Genomic DNA, 14,159 nt, shown 5'->3' with positions numbered 1-14,159 from the left:
GTGAATCACGTGATCAAACACGAACGCGCATCAGCCTCCCTCCCTCCTAATTGCATTTTTTTAATGGCCGCCGCACAGCACATCAAAGGGCTTCGCCCAGCGTGCGCTCTGCGGCTTCTCGGCTTCTCCTCCCCTAATTACTCTTGGATGGCCGGCCGGCACACAGCCTTCCTTGGATTTCTCCTCCCCCTCCCCAGCCAGCTTCCCCCAGGCCGTGTTCCCTCCCCTGCTACCCCATCCTCACTCATCCCTCGCACCCCCTCCTCCTTCAGGCCCCCACCATTTGCTTTTGCTTGTTTTTTTTTTTTCAGCTTTGTAACGTGCTTTGTAAAGGCTTGCAGGTCTGTCTGTGTGTATTCACTTTACAAAAGTCAAACCCATTCGCTTTGTCGTTGCTTGTTTAAATAGCCGGCTTTCCCTCGTTCGTCTTTTCTCACTTTTACAATCTTGCCTTAATGCTCCTCCCCCTCCCCCACTCAGAGCGCGTCTCAGAGCTGCGCGTCGTTTTCGTTGTTGCTTGTTAGTTTTCCTAGTTAGCAACAGTTTGAGATTGTCACTTTCATTTTAAATTATTGCTCTTTTCAGGCTCCATAACAAGTGTTATTCCAGTTCGGGAGCATTTTAATTTGTACAGTCACATAGATACAAACTGCTAGAATGCTGTAATTCTTTAACCAGCACTGCAGCCGATAACAGAACCTCTAGTTCTCACTGCTCAGCAAATGCCGTCTGCAGTGTCCGGCTCCGAGCAACCGCAATGTTCAAGAATGTGTGAGCTTACCTCAGATCATTAGCCCACCAGCTCACCAGCAAGTGCTACACTTGTTTTCTTTCTTTGTCTTAATTCGATCTTCCAGAGGAAGATCATAAAATATACACAAAAGAGATCATACAATAAAAACATCTACAATAAAAACATTTGATAACTTACATTCATGGGAATAAACGTGTTTAGATCTTGGTTCAATACCTCAAGATGCTAATGGTAGCATATTATACGAATAAACTCACGTCCCCAGCAGCAGCTTTAAGGGATTTAAAGTGCATAGGTCAAAATTTAACATCATGGTAAGTGGCCAACAATCCATGAAACATATTAATATATATACACTATTATTAAAACTGCTTACTCCTTCTTTCTGGCTAAAATGCTTTTCAAAAAGCAAGCAACTGAATAACGTGTCACAATCGTTGAGTTGCAATAGAAACAAGCATTGGCATAGCCAATAGGTCTCGCCTTTGGGACCTTATAAGTACTTAGCTATGCAGCACAATATCCTTGGTGCAACAACATCAACTGTTGCATGGCTAAACACTTATAAGGTCCCAAAAGCGAGACCTATTGGCTATGCCAATGCTTGTTTTTTCTTTGCTTCTGTTGTTCTTTTCAGGTGGTAGCATGCACAGATTATGTTATGCTGATCTGCAGCCGACACCCATCCACCAGGGCTTGCACCAGCAGGCAGTTGCCTTTCAGAGGATGTATAGCAGCATCAAGCCTCGCATTCGCTCATGCAACCCCACCCATCCCACGTGGTTCCTTACTTTACTCTTTAGCTGTGGATCATTGTTGTGTAACTGGACCTTGGGTGCCCCACTGATTTGCAAGGTCTGATAAGGGGGCCAGAGATGCATATTGCAATTGCATGCAGTAGTCAGCTGGGAACGCTGTCTGAACAGTTCAACACATTTAAGCATTTTGCTTATCAGATATTGAGCTTTTGGTGTTGACAAATACCTAAATGCTCACCACATGGGCTTTGAGCACTTCTTTTTTTTTTTTTTTTTGAAGACCTTTATTTGCATCATTAGGATAAACATGTGTGGGCCTACAACCAATCCGGCCGGCCACAAGTCAAAAACGATCAAGAATCAAAATAAGCGACACAAGGCCAGTTGGCAGGCAAGCAAACATAATTGAACAATGCTAGAAATGGGATAAGCGGCAATAACGGCCCAATATCAGGATCAATGAGGTCTATTTTATAATAAGGGGACAAGGCTCATGGCTGACTCACAAATACGGGAAAACCCAGAAACAGAAATACACCCATGCCAAAACGAGAGGAGGGGGGGGGGGGGGGGTGGAGGATGTAAGGGCACGAGTCGACCGTAGCACAAAACAAACGCAAATTATAGTGGAGAAGCATACAAGTGCTACCAAGATCTCATGACCCCCACCCAATAACACGCTAACAGAGGCAAGGGGAGCGGATAAACTGTACGAACCGAACCCACTTCTCTCAATACGAGCCTGGGAAAAAGGGGGAAGGGGGGAAAAGGGGGAGGAAACCAAAAAGGGACAGAAAAGGGGGGAAAGGAAGGAGAAGAGCAAAGTAAAAGAAATATAAAAGGAGAAACACAATCGTGCAAGATGGGCGCCACCCCGGGCCAGGCAACCCGCGGCTAATAATACAGAAGAAAGTGGAAGCTGGCGAAAAGAAGGGTATGGCAGTCGCAACGAAACATCGAGACCGATAAAAGTGGCATAGCAACAGACCCCAACTCACTCATGCCTGAGAAGCGAGGACAGAAGCGGCACCGCTATAAAGGGATAGAAAAGGGCCATAGAACCAAAAGAAAACATCTGAAAGACCCTGCCCACCCGTCCCACCCCGCACCCCTGCAGAAGGCTACGGCCTACCCTCCAAACAGCGTGCCTGTCGCCCTAATCCGAAACCCGAAATATAGTGAAAAAAAGAAAGTAGAGGAAGAAGACAAAAAGAGGAGGAGAGGAAATACGAAACAAAAATAAAATGTGAGGGAGGAGCCAGAGGATATGAGCAAACACATTCGGCTACGACCCTCCCCGACCAACGAATGAATAAGTATCAAATCAATACTACACCTTCACATACAGCAAAAACCACAGGGAGGGGGAGGAGGAAGAGATTGTAACGTTTCACCGTGTAGGGAGTACAAACATCAGTGCAACGGGCAGGTAAACCAGCAAACTATCATGTCGTACAACTCACCCCCAACCCTTCTTAACCACGAAACCAACCCAATAAAGGATAATGTGGAGCAGACCACCCAGCACAAAATAATCGTAATGTTGTCCAGAGTCACGGCAGTGATATAAATCAGGGAGAGCCTTCGTACGGAGGGAATACAAAAAGTCAATAAAGCAAGTCAATTGTAGCAGTAACGACAGGGCAAGCAAAGGCAAGCCGGAGTCCAGGTGCGCAATTCGACAACACAAAGGTACCCCTCCAGAACAAAAGTTCGAATCCAACGAAGCGGGAGCAGACAGCGGCCCACCATAAGTCCCAGGTACCCGGGAAGGAGCAGATCTCTGCGTCGTGTGGAAGTCCTCGAAATCCAGGCGGCGAGGAAGCAGAGGGTCAAAAGTCACCGGCCCATCAAGCGGCCGAAGAACAACAACAGCAACTCCTGGCGCAGCCGAAGGGGGCGAAGCTATGGCGGCAGCAGGACGATAGGGGTGCATGAAAGACCGGCGGCCCAAAATGGCGGCGAGCCGCATGGGGTCGGTAGAGGCACCGGGGGCCAAGACAGCGTACAATGACATCAAGGCGTCCAGGACATCTCCGGGCGTGGGCGCTCGAGTACACACCCAGGCCTCCGCACAATCCGGCCGGCAAGGAGCGTCGGTGCAGAGCGGAGCACCCCCCGCGTTGTCGGTAGCCATCTTGTGAATTTCGCCGCCCCACACTCCACCGTGGGCCCCCAAACAGTTCCCAAATGTAGGACTTTACAGACCTCCGGAGGCTCCCAACAACGGCCTCACCGGCACAGGATGGTCGAGCGCCCGATGGGGGGGGGTCCCCTCCGAACAGTGGCAGGCCCCACAGGCGAGAGCCAGGCGCGGGGTTCAGGGCCGCCGGACAGGACAAAGGCGAAGGGACCCCTTCACACGATCAGCCCCCAACACATCTCGTCCCCCTCCAGCCGCATGGCCCAGTCATCGGGGCCGGTTCAGGATCTCCGGGGCACACGCACAACGGTTCCCACCAGTGGCTCACTCTCGCGGCCGGGGCCGGCAATCTCTTCTCCGCCGGTCGGATCCCGCAGGCGAGGTCCCAGTCTCGAGTGCCCGGAGGCCCCAATCTCACCGAGGGCACAGCTGCGGACCCACAGCACACAGGAACCTCCGGACCAGACGGTGAGTAAGAGTGGGTCTTTACATTTCAAATTCTGTATTGAAGTAGCGTCGCAGTGCAGGATATATTGCAGGATAGTCGAGGTTAGCCGGAGGGCCGACGGAGCCGAGCTAAAAGGCGGCCATTACGTCCTCGAGCTAGGCTCCTCCGCTTTGAGCACTTCTTATTGTGAAAATAAACATGTTTGGCTTTGAGGTTTCTTTCACGCTTCTTCTCTGAAAGATCTGTGCAACGTTTCCTCCAAGCTGGAGTGTGCATTATCTACATAAATATAGCGCTCATCCGGTGGCAGCATGTCATCAGTGATCTTCCACAATCCCGCCCGTTGGTGCTGCAATCAAACTCCAGTCTCCGGCTCGCAAGATAATCCATAATCCCAATATCATGACAAGTATTACTTTTCACAGGTCTTGAATGGGTCCTTCTTTAGTTGTCCCGCCTCATATAAAGAATACATATTTTTCAGAATAAATAATAGGTTCCCTGTTATTTCGTTACCCGTATCTTACATACATATTCTACCCATCTGTGCACATTTTTCATTTTGTTAAATAGGGTGTTTCAGCTGGAGCATTCAGTTTTTCCCCAGTTCCTGCAGTGAAAACACATACACTTATGCATTTGCATCTAGTTTTCTAAAGTAAATGTTGAGGTTGTGAAACTGTCCAGTGGAGCAAACTGAGTTCTGGTGCTTGAGTGACAGCACCAACAAGTGTGTTGCTTTTGTACATTTAGTATAGATTCAGGTAGCTTAACCTGCGCAATGCAGGATGTGAGTGGCTGTCTAAGTTGTGCTCTCTTTTAACTATGTACTTTAGTTTTCTTTTTCTATTATGATTGTGGTACTGTTAGGCCTGGTTTCATTGGCGTAGTTCCCCCTTCCTCTATTCTCTTCCTCTCTTTTATGTTGGTTGGATTTAGATGCTCTGGGCGCCGTGCCACTGCTAATTAGTGCCACAGCGTGAATAGTCTCTGTGTAAAGATGACTGTATGAATCAGGATAACCATAATGTCTAGATCTGCGTAGCATGTTCTAATAGTGAGTTACCCTCCATTTCACTGTCGCTACTGTGAAATGATCTGTTCTCATTGGCCAGAATGGGCTGGTTAAGAATTACCTTCCATCATCCTATCTGACCCCAGGAACCTGATAGGAACTTCGAGTTTGATATATTTATGCTCAGGACATTGAAAGACACCTTTTAGTACGGACCGTTTATATATCCCATGTTAGGAAATGCCTCTTCTGAAAACACGATGGTTTCTTACGTAAGCGTTACTGTAGGCTTTGCGAGTATGTGTATTGGCCGTCTGGTGTTGGAGCAGCAGGGCCAGCTGGGTCAGACCTGGCTGGAGAGAGAGATGGGAGATTCAGGGCATGGGGAGGGATGACTCTTTTATCCGAGCAGGGCCATGCCTGGCAAGATGAATGATGGATCCACCTCCCACTGGATTTCTCATAGCAGACCCCCTCATTCTGAAAGGGCAGGATGTCGCCTCATAAACCAAGTGCTCCCCGACTCCACCATACTGGTTCCGACTGGAGTCAGTGATTTGTGACCTTAGAGAACAAAGACTTTTTAGGTATAAAACGCTGCGCTGGATCTTTGTCCTAGTGTGTTCCTTCTGGATGTCAAGACGAAAATCTGTCCGAGTGAAGAGAGGAAAGGACTTTGAAACTTTCACCAAGCTTGCCGAAGAAACTACTTGAGGGCTTGCATCGAGAGCGCCTCCTACAGAAGTCTCAGGGACATTAGACTTCACCCCGTCAGCCGTCGGAATTCCTGTGCAAGGAATTCTGCTTGCAGGTGAGGCCTCCGTCGAGTAATCCGGAGCCTCTAGTTCGACTGTGAGGGCTGTAAAATAAGAGAGAGCTGCTACTAGTGAGAGCCCGCCTGAATTTGAACTGTCTAAACTTTCGCTGAACCTGTGTGGGCTGCTGCAGCTAAGAGAGAGCTGCTTCCGCTGAGAGCCCGCCTGGATGTGAACCTTCGGACCCTTCGCTGAATCCATGTGGGCCGCTGCAGCTAAGAGAGAGTTGCCCCCGGTGGATGCCCGCATCTTGGCCAACTCTGCATCACCCTTCATCCTGTGGGCCACCGCAGCTAAGAGAAAGCTGCTGCCACTGAGTGCCCACACTTTTGCCACTTTGCATCATCGTGATTTGTCCTGTGGGCCACCGCAGCTAAGAGAGAGCTGTTGCCGCTGAGTGCCCACACTTTTGCCGCTTTGCATCATCGTGATTCGTCCTGTGGGCCACCGCAGCTAAGAGAGAGCTGTTGCCACTAAGTGCCCACACTTTTGCAAACTTTGCATCATCGGGAATTGTCCTGTGGGCCGCAGCAGCTAAGAGAACGCTGCTGCGTGCCTGCACCTTTGCTAACTTTGCCTCATTGTGATTTGTCCTGTGGCCCGTCGCAGCTAAGGGAGAGCTGCTGCCGCTTAGTGCCCGCATCTTGTTCAGCATAGTCGAGGATTGTCGCTATCGTCTCGTGGGCCGCTGCAGCTAAGAGAGAGCTACTGCCGCTGTGAGCCCACCACGGAGCTTCAAGACTAGAATCATCCCCACCACCAGCCCGGGCCGTCGCAGCCGCGTGCTGCTGCCGCTGAGAGCCCGCCTGTCCCTGAGTACCTGAATCATTTTGGGTGCATGCTGCAGACCTCTGCAGCCAAGACTTGTGGTCACTGGGAGTTTGCCTGTCACCGTTTCTGCTTCTTCGAGAAGCTGCGTGCTCTGTCACCTTTCAACGGCAGGTATCTGGTGCGCAACGGGTCGCGTAGGCCCCGACCTTGAACTCAGTCTTTGTCATGTTCTGGTGAATACGTTATTGCCTTTTTGAGTCTCTCCTAGTTTACGTACATTGTAGCTTGTTGAAACGCTTTAAGAGTTTTGAGTTAAACTGTTAGATAAAGATATTATTTTTCTATACCTACCAGAGTTGTGTCCCTTTGTGGTGTCGTTACTGCCTTGTTGTACATGGTCATACATGCTTCATACACTGCCTCTGAGATAGGCCTAACTGCTCGTGCTACATTACCACAGGGTTGAGCAGGGGTTTTAAAAAGGGGTAGCCCACTTGTCCTGACTTAGGAAGAAGGGTCCCTATTTGGGCATTGGCGCCAGCCATTGCCAACTAGAGACCCCCATTTCTAACAGGGACTTACTAAGGCAGAGAGGAAGGAAAAATAAAACAGGTCTGGGTGAGCTTCTTATGCTTTCCCTGGTGCTGGCGAGAGCTCTGCGCTTTCAACCTCTCAAGTTGCAGTCAGGGTCCTCAGAGATTGTCATGCTGGTCCGAGAGGGCCTATTTGTTGAAATGCTATGAGCTAAATGTATAAATTGCAGGGCAAAGCAAGAATCTGGACAGTCTTTGAATACAAATAAGGAACAAGACCCTACAAATAAGTGTCACATGGAAGCTGTGATATTGGTGAGCTAGAATATTCCCCTGACATTGATGTATGTATACTAGGATTCCCATCTCGTTTTGTTTTCTCTGCAGTTAGTGCAACATGCAGCAATTTGTGTCTAAAAAAAGAGCATCATGCATCTACAGTTAGGCTAGTTCTTGTGAAACTAAGAATGGCCTACCTTTTGCTTTTTTCCTTGTCGAAAAATCTTTAATAGGAACAAAGAATCCTTCTTACTGCCTTCAGAGTGACAAGCCCTAGACCAATGGTGATGGATCTGGAGCCAATCCTGAATCTTAAAAAGCACACCTCTGCTCGACAATAAAATAAGTCTAACTGGCATAATTGTGTTCTGCCCTGTACAAAGAACAGTAAGCTTTAGGGCTAATGTTCCAGGTTGTGTGATTCATGAGGTTGCCGCGCTTGCTTAATGTTAAAAAAATAGTGATCAATCATGACTTAATTTCTAGTATGTTAGGGCCTGGGACTTCTCTTCAGAAAATTAGTATGAGTAATTTTGCATTGCTGACATGCAAGGGTTCACAATGAATCATGCTAACTAGCGCAAATAAAAAAACGTTAATCCTTGCATTGGTCTCTGCACTTCATCTCCCCTCACCTTTCTCTTGCACTACCTGCTATGGGTAGCTTATTTAGAAAATATGGCTTTTTTATTTCTTTTCATTTTTGTTTTAAACTTTGACTCTTTAGCCTTCCTCTTTGCATGATGTTTTTCACATTGATATGCATTATTGATAAATTTCTGCCTTGTAGTCTGTTATTTACTTCAGGTTTCAGTTTCTAACTCAGACCTGAAGTTAAGGTTTAGCTGTACCTCACAGTATGTGAGCCTGGACACAAGACCTCTGCTCATGACATGTGGAGTCAAGCCCAGGCAAAGGTTCTGTTGTTGAAGTTTTTGAGTGGTTATCCAATAGGGTAATATAACTTATTTTGGAGCAAGTCTGTTATTATGCTCTCTTCACTTACTCTTACATTCAGTAGAGGCAAGGGTAGCTTCCAGACCAAGAGAACCACTTTGCAGCAGAGCTACTGTAACCACTGAGCAGTTTTTTTCGTTCCACATACAATATTGTGTTCAGAAATTATGAAAATATAAATATTGATATACAAACCGGCTGAGGATATGCAACCAATGTAATTAAATAACAGAAAACATACCACTTTTTGGTATAATATGGCTTGGCAGCATTGGTTAATATATGCACACTTGAACTGGTAATGCAACTTAAATGCCACTCCCAGCCCTGCCAAGTGGCACACATCTCATGTTAGAATAACGCATTTCCGGTAATTTTCCTGCATTTCCGCAATGCCTCAGATTGTCACGCAAAAGAACCGTGTCCTGAAGTGCAATAAAACCTTGTAGTTCCAGCGAGACTGCTTTGCTGGGACGGATGCATAAAAGCCAAACTCGCTTTTTCAAAAGCCACAAGATGGCACAGGTGTACAACGTGAGGTATAGGAATCTCAATATATTATGACTTGGTACTATCCTGCTATCACAGAAACTCATATAACGCAAGGCAAACGAACTTTAAAGATTTGAAAGACTAAACACAAAACCACACAACCGTATAATTAATGTAAAAAAGCCCCCCTGCTCAAACAGATGTGGATGTACAGCCGCAAAACTTAATCTAAATGCATGCCAAAAACTGGGTCAGTTTAAACTACACTAAAAGACGAGCCTAATTGGAGAACTGTACAGGGGTAAGATCCCCGCAGGGGCCCCTCTCTATGTCAGCCTCTGGTCCCACATGGCAGAGAGCCTGGACAGACTCTGTCAATTCTATGTCAGGACAGGAGGCTCCAATTATGCTTTCTCATTTCTTTATTAGAAATGCTCAGCAGCCAATAGAAATACAGTATACAAAAATAAAACTACAATACCCATAAACCTCTAGGTACCACATGACATATCATAGAGTCCCTGGTATAAAAGGTGTCATAGAGAATACCAAATCTTCTTTCTCTGCTGCTCCGCAGCCAGTTAAGTGCACTTTTACTTACTTATTAATCTTGCTTGTGGTTTTCATGCCTTATTGTGCCTTTTGCGCTTGTGCCTGCTAGCGCTTCTGTTCGCGCATTGTCTTCGCGCATTGCCGGTGTGTATTGTCCGGTTTTGACATTTTACTATTGCCGCTTTTGTGTTCCTCGTGCCGCTCGCCGCTTTCGTCTCTTTGGCGTTGCGGGGAGCGTGTGGCCACCTCCCCGGGTCCGGGCTTTTTTTGGTTTGTGGAGTGGGAGACTGGGGCTTGAGGGCTCGCGCGCTGTGCGCGGGAGCTCCTCTCTAAGTTTACCGGGCGGCCGATACTGCACGTTTGTTTTTCTCCGTGGATACAAGGAGCGTTGACAGGGGAAGGACGTTTTAAGCGTCCATTGCCCACTGCCTTGGTATTTTAGCCCCATTTACGCCCTTTTGTCACACTTACAGCATTGGGCAGTTAAACCTTCATGGGCTTTGCCTAGAGTGACTGTCTTTTTGCAGCAAGCCCTCCCTCCACATTTTACTGTTTGCAGTGTGTTCAGGTTCTGCCTCTGCTGCTGGCTTGCTGTGGGGTTTGTTCACTCCCACTGCATTGTGCCTTTGGCCACTACTGATTCTTGTCATCTCTGTGGGCATTATTTGTTACACTTTGTGTCACTATGGCTGAATATTATGACGAAGATGACTATTACTATGACGAGGACGCCTCTGGCTCTCTGGAGCACGACTTGGTTGAGGCTTTGGATCAGGGAGTGCAACATTCGGTTAATACGGCGCTTGTTCGTGCCACTACTCCCTTGAAACGTCATTTGTCTCACTATGCGCAACAACAAGGCTGGCTGCCGTCTTCTTGTTCTTCCTCTAAGTCTCCTGTTAACCCTCATAAATCAGATTTTCAGAAATTAGCCAAAAGTTTGTCCTCTGAAAAGTCTTCCTCAAGGACGTCAGTTGGGGCTTCGGCATCCGCCGTTCCACTTACAGATACTGATGACACTCATTCCTCTACTTCATCTGATCAGGATGACCCTCCACCACGGAAGAAGGCTCATAAGGAGCACTATGTTGATGCTCCCACGCATCCTCCTCTACTTACTTTTAATCCATCTGATATCATTCATCCAAACTCAACTTCCTGGCTTCCATCCCCTGCTGTGGCGGAATATGTACAGGCACATATTCGCCAGCCCTTTGAGAAGGTGTCAGGGCCTACCTTAGGTCCGAGTGCCCACGTCCAGATTTAGCCGACAATTTGGCTGACACTCTAGAGGTAGATCCTACGATGGTCACATATCTAAAGAAATATGCCAAAGACCCGAAGAAGGGTATTGACAGATCTTGGTGCTCCTGCCAGGATAAAATGCTGGGCTTGCTGGGCCCTCTTACTAAGATCTTGGACCTAGGTTTTCAGGCCAAGGAGTCTTTGGCCCTTGTTGATCCTGATGAGCTAATTGAGTGGTCCAAGAGGGCTATTTGCCAGTTGGGTAATGCCAACTGCGCAATTTCTTGTGAGCGGCGCCGCTCCATTCTTCTCAAACTGGATCCTAAATTGGCAGAGCTCTCGTCTTCCGAGTCCGGACCCTTAGCTCAAGGACTGTTATTTGGCCAGCCTTTCCTAAAAGAGCATACTAAGTTTGTGGCTACTTTTAGTGGCCTTGACAAGGCTCAAGCTTTGCTGCGGCGAGCGGTTCGGCCGGTTTTTGCCAGGGCCGGACGACACAGGGGACGCTCGTTCGGCCGTGGCTCTCAACAGAATTCCCAAAGAGGATTCCAGTCCCAAAGAGGCGGTGGTCAAGATACCGGCTACAACAATCGTTCCAACTTCTATCCATCTCGGAAAGGGAGAGGGCAGTATAAGAAAGGACGATTCAGCGGGAATCAAGGAGGACACCATGATTCCAACACTTCAGGTGAGGTTGATTCCAGCTTCCGAAGTTGTACTGGGGGGCAGGATCCAATTTTTTCTACACAATTGGCGTCTAATCTCCAACGATGCTTGGGTGCTGGAAACTGTTCAAGGTTACAAAATAGAATTTTACCAGCCCCAACATCAATCCCACCCTCCAACTCCATTGTTTTTCTCCCTTCACGATCAAGAGTTAATTTCAGCAGAAATAGACTCCCTTCTGACCAAAGAGGCGATCGATTCTTCGGACTGCCCGCCATCCAAAGGGGTTTGTGAGCTCAGTTTTTCGGGTTCAGAAAAAAGGGGCGGATCCCGTTTGGTTCTAAATCTGAAGGATTTCAACGGAGGGGTGGTTTATCGCCATTTCAAGATGGAAGGAATCCATCTGTTGCGAGATCTTCTTCAGGAGGGGACTGGATGGTTCGCCTCGGCTCGCATCGTCGGTTCCTACAGTTCCAATGGCAGGGGAATTGGTTAGAGTACAAAGTTCTCCCGTTCGGCCTCTCATCAGCACCTTGGGGCTTCACGAAGCTTCTGAGGCCCGTCGTGGAATGCTTGCGTGCTCGGGGCGTTCGCTTGATTATATATCTGGACGACTTTCTGATCATGGAAGTCTGTCCCCTCAAACTCATGACGCATCTGGAGTGGTCTATCGACCTCTTACAGTCTCTGGGATTTCTGGTGAATCCTCAGAAATCTGTCTTCACTTCATCGCAAGTGATGGACATTCTGGGTTTCCAGATCAATTCTCTTTCCTGTCAGCTTCTCTTGCCCAATCAAAAGATTTGTTACATCAAGAGGGAGTTGACTTCAGTTATCTCCAGACAGACGGTATCGTTGAGATCTATAGCACGAGTTGTTGGTCTGTTGGCGTCCTCGATTCAGGCGATTTTCCCGGGCCCTCTACACTACAGGGCACTTCAACGTTTGAAGATCCGTCATCTCCAGAAAGGCCTACGCTATTCCAATCTGGTCCCTCTTTCAGAGGAAGCGAGGTGGGCGATGCAATGGTGGTTGGACCACATGGATGCCTGGAATGGGCGGGCCCTGTTCGGAACATCTCCGGAAATGGTGATAGAGTCCGATGCCAGCCTGTGTGGTTGGGGAGCCCGGTGCGGTCCTGTATCGACGGGGGGTCGGTGGTCTCCCCAGGAGTTGTCTCTCCATATGAATTGCCAGGAATTCCTGGCGGGATCCTTTGCGATCCGTTGTTTCACTCCTCTTCGATCCAATTGTTGCATTCTTCTCCGCATGGACAATGTTTCGTCGGTTCGAAATGTCAACAAGTTGGGCGGGACGAAGTCCAGGATCTTGGCGGAGATCGCCAAAGATTTTTGGCATTTTTTTCTTCAAAAAAAGATCACTGTTATTGCCGAGTACCTTCCTGGTCGCAACAATCAGATTGCGGACTGGAATTCGCGCCACCTTCAGGACTTCAGCGATTAGAGACTTCATCCTCACATATTCCGTTCTCTCCTCCGGGTTTGGGGCCAGTGTCAGATCGACCTGTTCGCCTCTCGCCTCAACACTCAGCTTCCCCTGTTCTTCAGCTGGAGGCCGGACCTGGAAGCCCTTGCCACGGATGCATTTCTGCAGACCTGGCCGTCGCTCCTGTGCTACGCCTTTCCCCCGTTCATGATGATTCCCAGAGTCCTGGCTTGCACAAAGCATTATCAGTCGGAACTGATTCAGATTGCTCCTCTGTGGAGGGCTCAAGCTTGGTTCCCGGTTCTCCTGGAAATGTGTTGTGTAGTGCCGCTCCTTCTTCCCCAGAAGTGGAATCTCTTGCTGGATCCTCTCGGCAATCCGCATCCCCTGATCCAAACAGGCAATCTCCTTCTACTGGCATGGCGAATTTCGAGGATCGCTGGACGATTCCAGGCATTTCACGAGACGCTTCCAAGTTTATCAGCGAAGCTTGGTCACCCAACACTCATAAACGCTACACAGGATCCTGGAAACGATGGTGTGATTGGTGTGTTCAACGGGAGGTTGATCCCGTTTCGGCAGATGTCTCTCTGATCATTAATTTTCTAGCTTCTTTTGCTTGATCCGGTTTGGCTTATCGGACTGTTAATAATTTCCGTTCCGCCATTTCGGCAGGCCACATTCATATTGATGGTAAACCTGCGGGTGAACATCCCCTGATTTCCAAATTACTTCAAGGCATTCATCTGACGAAGCCTCCTTGTCCCAAGTACGTGTCCTTGTGGGATGTTTCCATTGTTTTGAGATTTTTGGAGGCCTGGCCTTCCAATTCCTTGTTATCTCGTAAACAACTGTCAGCTAAACTGAATATGTTATTGTGCCTCGTGTCCTGCAAACGTGTGTCTGATGTTCGGGCTCTGGACTTGGCAGGTCGCAGTTTTACACCTGAGGGTGTTACTTTTGTTCTTTCCAGATGCACCAAAACGAATACTACTTCGATTACCTATCCTTCTTTTCCCAATAATCTCAACCTTTGCGTTGTTCAATGTGTTAAAGATTACGAGGTGAGTACTGCTCCTTTACGTTCCGATATGCAGGGTCAGTTGTTAATCGCTTTGCAGAAGCCTTTTCGCCCTGTCGCCCAGCTACATTGACCCTCTGGGTCAGATGGCTCATGTCAGAAGCTGGCATTGATGTTTCAATTTTTGGTGCACATTCTGCACGAGGGGCTATGGCTTCCAAAGCATTCTCAATGGGTGTCACTTTGTTTGACATTATGAAGGCT

Source organism: Lissotriton helveticus, chromosome 7 (genome assembly GCF_964261635.1).
Source record: "Lissotriton helveticus chromosome 7, aLisHel1.1, whole genome shotgun sequence".
In the NCBI taxonomy this organism is placed as follows: domain Eukaryota; kingdom Metazoa; phylum Chordata; class Amphibia; order Caudata; family Salamandridae; genus Lissotriton; species Lissotriton helveticus.
The sequence above is the reverse complement of the archived record's forward strand: the minus strand, read 5'-3'. Positions refer to the sequence as shown.